A 12,892-nucleotide genomic window follows, 5' to 3' on the forward strand; every position below is an offset into this window, starting at 1 on the left:
GCAGGAATATCCTGAAAACCTGACCTGTTGGTGGCCCTTGAGGACTGGAATTGCCCACCCCTGGTTTAGCCTAATACCGCAGAGTATATCTGCAGCAGAGTGGATCAGGGGACCAGCGAGGCCCACTCCTCAGGGCTTCCGTGCGGTTTCCCGCTTCGTCTGCTCTTTACAATAACTTTTTTACAATAACGTCCTAGAGAGGTTATGTTCGAAGACTACTTTCTTCCTTGTATACTGGACATCCTTGGGGGACGGTGGATTCGGAACTGTATAATGTTTTTTTTTCTGAATTATGGTCTCTAATGGCTTTTCACCATCATTATTATTTATTTACTTCCTCCTTTCTTTGCAGAGGGACGCCGGTGAAAACAGGAGGAGTTGCTGTCGCCTGCAGCAGAACCGGCCATTCACAATCTCCTAACCGGAAAAAAAACCACGTAAGTCTTGTGTTATAAGGACCTTCTCGTTCACCGCCCATCAAAAATAGGGGCATAAGGAGTTACGTTTACTGATCTGCCCCTGGGCCAGTCATGTCCCAAGTGTGCTACGCAGAGCTCTGCTACACAGGCACCTTATGTACCTTTCACGTGAATGTGCTGTAAGGGCCCCGCTCTGGGTGGTGGCTGAAGTCTGCTTAGTAAATATATACTTGGATACGTAGTTGGTTGAAAAAAAGACGTCTCCACTTCAAGGCTATGTTAAGTTTAGTCGACTGACATACTTATCCTATGTTTGTATTTATATTGATCTAGAGCAGGCCTGCACAAAATACGGCCCGCGGGCTGCATACGGCCCGCCGGGGCACCCGGTGCGGCCTGCGACGGACCCCCTTCAACCCCCCCTCCTTCACCCCCCTTCCCTGGTAAGGACACAAGGAGCGCGCTCCAGCATTAGGTAGGAGCGCGCTCCAGCAGTGTCTGTGTGACCGCGCTCTCCCCCCCCCCCTCAGCCTGCTCCAGAAGGGTGACGCGCTCTAGTAGTGTAGCGCGACCCGGAACTTCCGGGTCTGCTGCTAGAGCGCGCTTCCCTCGCGCTTCACTGCCGCCATCTCTGTTGCCGCCGCCGCCATCGTCAGGTAAGCATGGGGGGGGGGAGTTCATTCATGCGGGGGAGCTGCTGAAATGGAATCGGTTGGGGGGGCTGCTGACATGGGCTGTGGGGGCTGCTGACATGGAATATGCTGGGGGGGCTGCTGACATGGGGGGGGCTGCTGACATGGGCTGTGGGGGCTGCTGACATGGGCTGTGGGGGCTGCTGACATGGGCTGTGGGGGCTGCTGACATGGGCTGTGGGGGCTGCTGACATGAGCTGGGGGGGGCTGCTGACATGGGCTGGGGGGGCTGCTGACATGGGCTGGGGGGGCTGCTGACATGGGCTGGGGGGGCTGCTGACATGGGCTGGGGGGGCTGCTGACATGGGCTGGGGGGGCTGCTGACATGGGCTGGGGGGGCTGCTGACATGGGCTGGGGGGGCTGCTGACATGGAATGGGGGGGCTGCTGACATGGAATGGGCTGGGGGGGCTGCTGACATGGAATGGGTGGGGGGGGCTGCTGACATGGAATGGGTGGGGGGGGGCTGCTGACATGGAATGGGTGGGGGGGGCTGCTGACATGGAATGGGTGGGGGGGGCTGCTGACATGGAATGGGCGGGGGGGGCTGCTGACATGGGGGGGGCGGCTGACATGGGGGAGGCTGCTTACATGGGAGGGGTGGCTGCAGATGTGGGAGGGAGGCTGCTGAAATGGAATGGGCTGGGGGGGCTGCTGACATGGCAGGGGGGTTGCTGACATGGGGGGAGGGGGCTGCTGAAATGGAATAGGCTGGAGGGGCTGCTGATGTGGGAGGGAGGCTGCTGAAATGGAATGGGCTGGGGGGGCTGCTGACATGGCAGGGGGGGGTGCTGACATGGGGGGAGGGGGCTGCTGAAATGGAATGGGCTGGGGTGGCTGCTGGCATGGGGGGGCTGCTGAAATGGAATGGGCTGTGGGGGCTGCTGACATGGAATATGCTGGGGGGGCTGCTGACATGGGGGGGGCTGCTGACATGGGCTGTGGGGGCTGCTGACATGGGCTGTGGGGGCTGCTGACATGGGCTGTGGGGGCTGCTGACATGGGCTGTGGGGGCTGCTGACATGGGCTGTGGGGGCTGCTGACATGAGCTGGGGGGGGCTGCTGACATGAGCTGGGGGGGGCTGCTGACATGAGCTGGGGGGGGCTGCTGACATGGGATGGGGGGGCTGCTGACATGGGCTGGGGGGGCTGCTGACATGGGCTGGGGGGGCTGCTGACATGGGCTGGGGGGGCTGCTGACATGGGCTGGGGGGGCTGCTGACATGGGCTGGGGGGGCTGCTGACATGGGCTGGGGGGGCAGCTGACATGGGCTGGGGGGGCAGCTGACATGGGCTGGGGGGGCTGCTGACATGGGCTGGGGGGGCTGCTGACATGGGCTGGGGGGGCTGCTGACATGGGCTGGGGGGGCTGCTGACATGGAATGGGCTGGGGGGCTGCTGACATGGAATGGGCTGGGGGGCTGCTGACATGTAATGGGTGGGGGGGGCTGCTGACATGGAATGGGTGGGGGGGGCTGCTGACATGGAATGGGCGGGGGGGGGCGGCTGACATGGGGGAGGCTGCTTACATGGGAGGGGTGGCTGCAGATGTGGGAGGGAGGCTGCTGAAATGGAATGGGCTGGGGGGGCTGCTGACATGGCAGGGGGGTTGCTGACATGGGGGGAGGGGGCTGCTGAAATGGAATAGGCTGGAGGGGCTGCTGATGTGGGAGGGAGGCTGCTGAAATGGAATGGGCTGGGGGGGCTGCTGACATGGCAGGGGGGGGTGCTGACATGGGGGGAGGGGGCTGCTGAAATGGAATGGGCTGGGGTGGCTGCTGGCATGGGGGGGCTGCTGAAATGGAATGGGCTGGGGGGGCTGCTGACATGGGGGGGCTGAAATGGAATGGACTGGGGGGGCTGCTTACATGGGGGGGCTGCTGACATGGGAGGGGGCAGATAACCTCTCGATGGGAGAAAAAACGCCGCACAGCAGAAAATGAAGTAGTGAAGGCTGATGTGTGGGAATAAAAGAAGCTTTATTTGCACAAGGTGCAAGCGGGTCCTCTTGACGCGTTTCGGCCTGGCAGGCCTTTGTCAAAAGAGTGATCCGCTTGCATCAAAAGACATCTAGTTATACACCAGTAAAACTATAGCAGCTGTTCATCTTCATGTTCTGAGCGCCTGGAGGGTCAGTCAATTGATTCATCCGTTTTGTATACTAGACATGGGAGGGGGGGCTGCTGACATGGAATGGACTTGGGGGGCTGCTTACATGGGTGGGCTGCTTACATGGGGGGGCCGCTTACATGGGGTGGGACTGCTGACATATGGGGGGTGGCTGCTGAAATGGAATGGGCTGGGGGGGCCTGCTGAAACGGAATGGGCTGGGGGGGGCCTGCTGAAATGGAATGGGCTGGGGGGCTGCTGAAATGGAATGGGGGGCTGCTGATATGGGCTGTAGGGGCTGTTGTGGGGGGCTGCTGAAATGGGCTGTGGGGCCCGACTCTGTTTTCCTTTTAAGGGGGGGAGTGGTCTGAGTTGAAGGGGGGGAGAGTGATGTGAGGTGCAGGGGTGGGGGAGAGTGATGTAAGTTGCAGGGGGGGGGGCGAGAGTGATGTGAGGTGCAGGGGGGGAGTGATGTGAGGTGCAGGGGGGGAGTGATGTGAGGTGCAGGGGGGGAGAGTGATGTGAGGTGCAGGGGGGGAGAGTGATGTGAGGTGCAGGGGGGGAGAGTGATGTGAGGTGCAGGGGGGGGAGAGTGATGTGAGGTGCAGGGGGGGAGAGATGTGAGGTGCAGGGGGGGAGTGATGTGAGGTGCAGGGGGGGAGTGATGTGAGGTGCAGGGGGGGAGAGATGTGAGGTGCAGGGGGGGAGAGTGATGTGAGGTGCAGGGGGGGAGTGTGATGTGTGTGGTGTGCAGGTGGTTATTGTGTGTTTGATGTGGAGGGGGAGTATTATGTGTATGGGTGAGGGGGAGAGATGGGGGTATGAGAGATCGCTGGGGAGTCTCGCAAAAGTTGATGAGCAGTTCGGCCCTTCTCACTGTACAAGTTGTGCAGGCCTGATCTAGAGGAAGGCAAACAGGAAAAAAACCCCAGTGAAACATTATCCAATGATGTCTCATAAAGGAAAAAATAACTTCCTTCCTGACTCCAAATAATGGCAATCAGATTACTCCCTGGATCAACATCCTTCCCATGTTTAACGCATTTGGAATATCTCTATATACTTTTCCTGGCCACCCTTTTTTGTTTTGTTTGTTTCACAAATTTGAGTGAGTTTTACAATATGGCATGGAAGAAAAAAGGGGGATGGGTACAAAAACAAGGGGTGGGTTAGAGGGGGAGGGAGGTTCCACGGAGATGTACATACAGCATCATTGATGATGATTAACAATACTAAAATGGAAATATGCATGAGACATAGAAACGGTACTCGTAACCGGAGGTCCCCAGTATATCAGGTGCCCAGGCATTGGGGTTGGAGGAGCTTTTGGGGGAAGACGGTCAATCTTGTTTCAGGAGTGGGGCAATGGTTTTTTCGTTGAGGCAGCTGGGGCATTCCGTAAGCTGTTGTGTATTAGCCGGGGCTGCCATACTCTTTGGCATTTTGTACTGGTGTCCCTAATCGGACTTGTCAATTTCTCCATCTGGACATTACACCAAATTGTTTTTGTAATGTGTTCTAAAGTGGAGAGATCACGTTTCACCCAGAATGGAGCTATCTGGTCGCTGTCATGATATGGGATATTAACTTGTTGGAATTTTTTTGTCTAGTTCCTGAGAGGTTTTATTGAAGAGGCAAGATCATGGGTACTGGGGAAGGACATACCCAACATTCGCTGTGCTAGACTGTGAACTCTGGACCAGGTCTGGTACACAAAAGGGCATGACCACCACATATGAAGGAAATGTGCACATGGCCCACAACCTTTAGAGCAGAGAGGGGGGGGGCCATGGGAACATCCTTAAGAGCTGCTTTGGCATCAGATACCACCTGTAGAGAACTTTATAGGCATTCTCTTTTATCGCTGTGCCAATTGCGCATTTTGCAGCGGCGTCCAAAATATCCCCCACAGTCCTCAGCCGCCAGGGCACCTCCCAGATCCTCCTCCCATTGGGACACAACCCTAGGGGAACATGGAGGAATGTGGTGGCATAGAGTGTGGTGGTGACTGCTGATGTAGTATGGAACCTTAAACAGATACCCTCGAAGATCGAAAGGGGGGGACCTTGCATCAATCTGCTGAACAAAGCCCCTTAATTGTAAATTTCTGATAAGTTCACATTTGTGTATCCCTTGGTCTAATACCAGTGATTCAAACAATCTAGGTACAGAACCCTTCACCATGTTCTTCAGCCTGTACATCCCCATGGACCACAAGTCCTTAAAGGCCAACTTATTGAGACCTGGGGGTAAACCTGGATTTGTGAACAGGGGGGTTATTAGTAAGTTCTTGCTTGTGAGGTAGTGTCACGTGCGCCACCCCTGCAAGCACGCAACCAGCATACGGGACAAGGGTTAATACGCTCGCAAGCGCTCCCACTTTTCACCCTCGCAAAGGTCCCTCAAATGAGTTAACATCTTCCCTAAATTCGTCCCAATATACCGCCGTCACGAACAGTACACAAGTGGGCACGTGATTTAGATATGCAACCAAGGTTAATACACACCCCTACTCTGGCAAACTCACCTTTCGCCTGCGCAATATATCTCCAGTGAATCAATATTAAACTCTTATTCAATTGCAATCATATCTATACACTGCCACCACCTGGCATATGCAAATAAGATGTAAAATTAATATTTGCCAGGGCCTCAGGTCCCTGTTTATTATAGAAAAAAACTAGGCACTTTAACACACATAAGTTGTAGCAATATGTGTCAAACGTAAATACTCTCCAGAGCGTGCAACAGTTCATTCAGAGGCCAAAGCATTACTTATTAAATGTTTTACTCTATATATAAAAATACAGTGCTTAGATCACAGAAAAAAAGTATTACAAGAACATACAGGTACAATAAAATGCAGAACAGTTTCTCAAAATAAAAAGTATATAACATAAAAGAAAACCTATACATCACCGTATGTCATATGTTTTCCCCCAGAGAGGTCACTGGTGTAGGGGATGAGATATCACGTGTTTTGTTCAAAACACTCCTCTGGTGAAATCTAATTTTCATAATCTTTTCCCAGATTTAAATACAATCTTTCCTCGTGGAAACAGCATAAGCCCACCCCGTCGTAAATCAGCTGTTACAAACAACGTTAACCTCCTCTTCAATATCTAAATGTACTCATAACTTTACTTAACTAAGACTTAGGCTATGCTTATAGTGACTTCGACGTCAGGCTGCGGTCACTGGAAAAATCAAATTGAGATGACTTCCAGCGATCACGACCAAGCCGTCGTGTCACGCTTACAATAAGCGCACGCGACAGCGGCAATGCATTTGTTTTGACGTCACCGGCATTATAAGCGCAGCCTTACACACACGTGAGTCACATCAATACATTCAGGTGCTCCTGGCGGACGCGACAACACAAAATATGAGCGACAAATGAATATCTGTCACTTATTACTTCTTACACATACTGTACAGTGTGTGATGTCAGAACGTGCCCCTCGGTGACATGATTACAGATTTTTTAACTCTTATTATGCAGAGGAGATGAAATTCCCCACTTTGACGGCAACAAGGTGCGAGATCGCGGCATTGTGGAAACAAAATGAGATTCCAACCGTGGGCAAAATTAGAAATACAATTTGGTTTGTGCGCCAGATGGAGAAACTAACAAGTTTGGTGAATGACTCAGGCAATAAATTCCAAAAAGTCTGGACGCCGTGGTTGGCCCAGACAGACATCTCAGGAGTGAATCCCACCACGATACTGCTTTGATAATTCTAGATGCGTTCTCCTTTGACTAGTGATAGGAGTATCAGGGTACAAGGAAGAGAGCGGGACCGCATGGAGCCAGAATGATCAATTACAGCATGGGAGCTAAGCCAAACTCCGGACGGAAACAAATAAAATAATATAAGACAAAAAAAAAGAGAGAGACCTTCATCACACACCCCTTCCCTCCCCTCTCCCTCCCTCCCTCTCCCTTCCCTCCCCCTCCCTCCCTCCTCCCTTTCCCCAGTCCCTTCTGGGTATTTCTTTATGATTTGTATTTGATTTACATGATATCTGAGAACACCAAGGCGTCTTGTCTGTAAGATTGAAATGAAATGTAATATGTCTGAAGCCAAGAATATCAATACAAATGTAAGTTACAAATAAAAAAAGACCTTGAATGAGGGCTTACCCTGTGGGTCATCCTTCTCTGGAATGTACCAGCGATTATTCACAAACTAATTCCGACAAACAAACTAGTATCTGATTAGCGTTTACAACCCCCTAGACCCCACATTTGTCACTTTTAGTGGGCTATCCATGACAGGCCTCCCCCCATTAAGTTCCTTTTCAGCTCAGAGCAGACCCAAGAAAACAGTCCTGACCTGTTTCAAACCCAGCATTTTCGTATTTTTAAACCAATTGTAGCTCATTAACCCGTGAAGCACCAGATGGATTAAAATACATAATATCTCATGATGTTGTTCATGACAGGTGGTATTGGGCCTCGTTCTGTTCCCAGAACCTAAGGGAATGGTCGATTTATAGGAGGTGGGGGGGAAGGGTGACATTACTGTCCATGAATATTTTGGATTGTCACAGAAGAGTGTCAGTGTCGTAAGGGAATAGTAGGGCCACATCAATTTCTCCAAATCTCGAGCTTGGGGTCGTGTGCCATAAAATCATCTGCCTCAGCTGCACTGCTCTAAAGTAACTAGACAGGCATGGTAAACTCTGGCCTCCCATAGTTGGCAATTGGCAAATTGTAATTTTACTAGTTCAAGGTTTCCTCTTTGCCCAGATTAATTTGGGATTGAAGGTCCTGAATAATGTTCTCGGGGACCATAATTGGCAGGGTATGGACGAGGTAGCGTAACGTCGGCAGAGGTTAATATTTTACAGCGTTTATCCTGCCAATGCAAGAGATGTTGAATGTGGTCCATTACTGGAGGTCTCTTCTCAGCACACCTATCAGAGCAGGATAGTGGCACTGAAATAAATCCTCATATTTGTTAGGTAATTGGATCCCCAGGTACAGTACTTTGTAGATTGCTTACACCATTTAAATTAGAAATTCAAGGTAATTAGCTTGATGTCCTCCTGGGACAGGTTTATGTTCAGGGCCTCTGACTTATTTTTTTTAACTTTTAATTGAATAGATGTGACCGTGTTAGTCCAGTTGCGATAGTACATAGTAAATTAGTACTTCAGTATTAGGTGATATCTTTTTTTTATTTGGACTAACCATTGATATTATAAGAGAAGCTTTCGAGAGTTCTCCTCTCTTCCTCAGGTTGGCAATACTGATTTACAAAATATTCCAGGAGTTTAATAGAAATGTACAGCAAATAAAAATATCACTCGAGAGCACATTCACATGTCTCAGACAGCTCTGCAACCCTGCTTTTCACCATATCTCTTAGCATTCAGGGCTTCCACTGCAGCCAGGGATTCTGGGAAATGACATGCAAATGAGCACACAGGGTCACCTTTTAATGGAAATGTTAAAACCCAGATAACAATCTAAGACAGAAGATGTGTAGGAGTCATGGCAGGGGATGGTAAATAAACAGACAAGGCAATAAATTAATGAAAGGGATAGTGAAGCATGTTGGAGCATGGAGAACCATCCATCAGCAGAGTGAAGGGGGTTGCAGAGGGCAGAATGGTTTGAAATTTAAAATGAACCGAGACTCAGGGAGAAACATTACCAAAAATGATGATCGTGTGTGAGAAACCCCATATCAGCATTAAGTCCTCTTGTTTTGGTGTCAAAGAGCATTATCATTTTCAGTTCAAATGTTTTCCGTTCTTGTGTATTTAAACATTCCATTGAGGATTTGGATTTTTATGGAATTATCATTTATGGAATGATCCAGCTGTGAGATGTGGTGTCCCACTGGAGAGCAGTATCTTCCGTCTTAATTGTGTGTCTGTGTAGGTTTATTCGGGTTAATACTAATAATTAATAATAATTGTTTGTTGTTATATAGGGCTGCTAGTTTTACGTAGCATTTTACAGAGACATTTTGCAGTCACTGTCCCTGCTCCATGGAGCTTACAATCTATGTTCCCCTGCTTCAAACTCAGTGCCATAGTCAGTGTCTTTACTCACTGAGCCACTACTTCTCCCGTTAGCAGTTTTTCACTGTTACGGTAAACGGACAATTTACATGGGATTGCAAATAGCAGGCAAAACAAAAAAGTTAAATACTGTAAAACAAGTTTATTTCGGCCGAATCCAACAGGAACAACACAATACAAGGTTTTAGGTTCAAAAACAGGGTTACTGGGGAATCCTAGGTCACTAGGTGCTGTGCACCTCTTCTGTAGGCTTACCCAGGATGTCTTCCACACGCTGAGAGTCTCTGGGTACCACGGTACCTTAGGGATGCTAGTTGCGTCCTAGCAAGTTTAAAAGTCACTTTTGTATATACCACCGAGTCTCATTCTCGATCTATTTGTTTCTGGCAAAAACCTTGAAGTAACACACCAGCTGTCTCCCACACTGTGAGTCTGTTATTTACTTTGAAACCTGAAATCTTGGTAAAATTTCCCAGCTCCTGGCAAACGTTAGGTAGGGACGTGAATGGTCTAGATACGGACAGAAGGATATCGTCTGTGAAAAGCGTTAGTTTACTGGAGTTATCTTTTAGTTATATCACTAAAATATCGGGATTGGTTCTAATGTGGGACGCTAGGGGTTCTTGGGAGAGAGCAAAGAGAAAAGGGGAGAGAGAGGACAGCCCTGTCTGGTTCCACCTCTGACGGGAAAGCGTTCAGAGGCCGAGCCGGCGCAAATCACCCTTGTGGAATAACCAAAATTACCTAATGTCGCATTCATATATCCCTAGTCCAGCCAATTGAACGCTTTCTCAGCATCAAGGTATAAAACAAGGGCTGTGGTACTAGAACTTTTTGAATAAGCGATCAAGTTTTTTGGTCTTCTAGTGTTGTCGGACACCTGGCGAACTGGGATTAATCCCACCTAGTTTGCACGTTGACTCATCTCAAATACATTATATATTACCTAGATATAATAATTCTGCATCCGGTTTAGCACACACAAATCATGTTTATTGCTTGAAGTTATTACATATAGCAGATATATGGTAGTTCACATCAAATATGTCATAAGCTTTTCAAAGAGGTTGCGTGTTATCTGTTCTTTTTTCTACTTGAAATGTAGTGTCCTGTTGGATTCTATCCCTTGTTAATCCTCCTGTGTCCTGGTGTTATCCTTTCTGACTCTAATCTGATATTCTAGTCATTTTATACAGAGTAAAATCACATATGCAGCTTTTCTTATTATAAGTTATCTCTGAATAAGGCATCACATGTCTTTCTAGATCTATGTGACAATGCATGACTAGTGTCTTCAAATAAGGAGCACAAATTACTCTCAGGAGTAATGTCGTCATAGTCCTCAAATATCACAGCATTTCTTACTAACAGTTATTTGTAGTAAATCTAAGGCTACGGCCCCAGTCCTCACTGCTGCACGTGCGCCTGGTGGCATGGCAGCGCGTGCACAGACTACAGCCGCCATTGGTGGTCTGTAGGGGGGCGGGGCCATGACGGGGCATATCTGCCCTTTCATTGGTGCGCGCCGACCACGTGGTCATGGCATGGGAAGACACAATTCTTATCTTCCCTGCCAGCGTACGCGTCACAGCTCTTTGCGCGCCCACACACACAGCCACTGGGGCCTGCCGTAGTGTGTGGCTCGCAAGCCGTAGCGGCCACTGGGGACCTGGCCTAAGTCACTTGTTGGCTTTTAACCTTGTCTAACATTGAATCCTTCTCAGATAGTCCAAGACAGCTGTCTGTCAGATCATTGATCTCAAAATCTCTTTGGAGTTAGCTCCAGATATCTCCCAACAGTTGTCTTAGAATCAATCAATTACTCACACTGTATTCATAGTTAGGGAGAGATACAATTTCTTACACTGCGTGAACTAGGAAAAGGAGGAACTCATTCAAACGGGTGCCCAGGATTTTAGAGTACATTTTTATGTCCACATTTATTAACGAGATTGCTCTATATCTGGCGCATTGTAATATATCCTTTCCGTCTTTAAGGCTGAGAGATATTAGCCTGCAATATATTGGGAGTGAAGGAGGCTTCATCAAGAATAGAGTTATATAGTTTTAGAAGGTGAGGGACCAAGAGGTGAGCACATTTTTTTTTGTTTGTAAATCTGTCAGCGCTACGGGCCTGTGCCGACATTAGTGATTTAATTACCTGATTATATATCTTCTGGGGTTATTGGGGGAGCCGGTAAGTTGGCATTGGTCAGGTGGTGACACAGCCTTTGACTGGGGCTTCTGTTGGGTTTCACTGGTAGTGATAACGCAGAATATCATACCGTATAATATCTCTCCTTTACACGCTAGTGGGGACAATAACGTTTGCTACATCTGTATATATCATTTATATGCACTGTCACGGGAGACCTGGATAATTCACTAGGATCAAAGCACCAGACAAGACAAAGGCGTCAAATAAAGGATATTTCTTCCGGCCGGGGTCAGCAGACACAGCACTGCTCCTCTCCTCCTCGACTAGCGAGAACCTGGTTCCCTTGGAATGCAGGCTGTGTAAGTGTATTACTAACTTAGCACACCAAGGAACAACCACATTTGAAATTTGATAAACACATTTTTACAGTACACAGAAATACATTGAATAAAATCCTGCAGATCCATCCAGACGGAATTCACATATCTTAGACAGGTCTGCAACCCTGCCCTTTACCATTATCACCTAGCCTACAGCACTTCCACTGCAGCAAGGGATTCTGGGAAATGACATGCAAATGAGCACACAGTGCCACCTTTTATCTCAAGACCACATTACATGGTTAAACCCTTAAGCCAATGCATGCAGCTTTAAACACAGCTTTTAAACATGGCCTGGGATGAGATGCAAAGCCAGTGAAACCACTCACAGACAGACTGTTTCGACCTTGTGAGGTTCAGTGTGAGGTTGGTTGTACTGGCTTTGCAACTTGAGACATGAAGTAGGTCTTCACCACACATTATTTAAGTTATGGTGGGTGAAAAGGTGACTAAAAACCCTCCACTCAAGGGGAAGAGTAAAAACAGGCATTTGAGAGAAAATCTCTGCAGGAGTAACGTTACCAAAACAGGATGAAGATCGGGTACAGTAGCAGTACACGAAGGGTTAGCTGTCTGATTCCATTGGAGCGAACTTCAAAATGGAGCCATCTCGGATGATATGAATGAATGTCACGGTGTCCCCAATACCGGAAACTTTTGGCTTGTATCCACGAGTGTCACTTCCAAACAGCTACTGTGGTGGAATTCACTTCCATGTGCTGTCTTGGTGTATCAGATAATTAAAATACTGAATATTTTAATGGTGTTATCATGACAATGACCTTCTATATACAGTATACACACACACATATATATTATATATATACAGTATATATATATATATATATACTAGCTGAGAGACCCGGCGTTGCCCGGGATGTAATTTTGGGGGGGGCGTACGACAGGGTTAGGCTTCCCCCCCCCCCCTTGACAGCTAGGTGGGTGACTGAGTTGACTGAGTGTGTGGGTGACTGTGTGGGTGGGTGGGTGACACTTGACTGAGTGGGTGGGTGGGTTGGTGACTGAGTGGGTGACTTTGGGTCGGTGACTGGGTGGGTGACTTTGGGTCGGTTTGACTTTGGGTCGGTAGGTGGGTGAC

The 12,892-nt window shown here is 48.7% G+C and overlaps 1 protein-coding gene across 1 annotated transcript in view; it reads left to right on the top strand.

The window, feature by feature from the left end:
• The first annotated feature begins 345 nt into the window (after positions 1–345).
• TSPAN4 (tetraspanin 4) overlaps positions 346–12,892 on the top strand; it is a 211,928-nt gene continuing 199,381 nt past the window's right edge. Inside the window, exon 1 of the mRNA XM_075566847.1 lies at positions 346–437. The gene's annotated coding sequence lies outside the window, so the exon portion shown is untranslated. The remainder of the gene's footprint in view (positions 438–12,892) is intronic.

The sequence above is a fragment of the Ascaphus truei genome, chromosome 12 (assembly GCF_040206685.1).
Source record: "Ascaphus truei isolate aAscTru1 chromosome 12, aAscTru1.hap1, whole genome shotgun sequence".
NCBI lineage: Eukaryota > Metazoa > Chordata > Amphibia > Anura > Ascaphidae > Ascaphus > Ascaphus truei.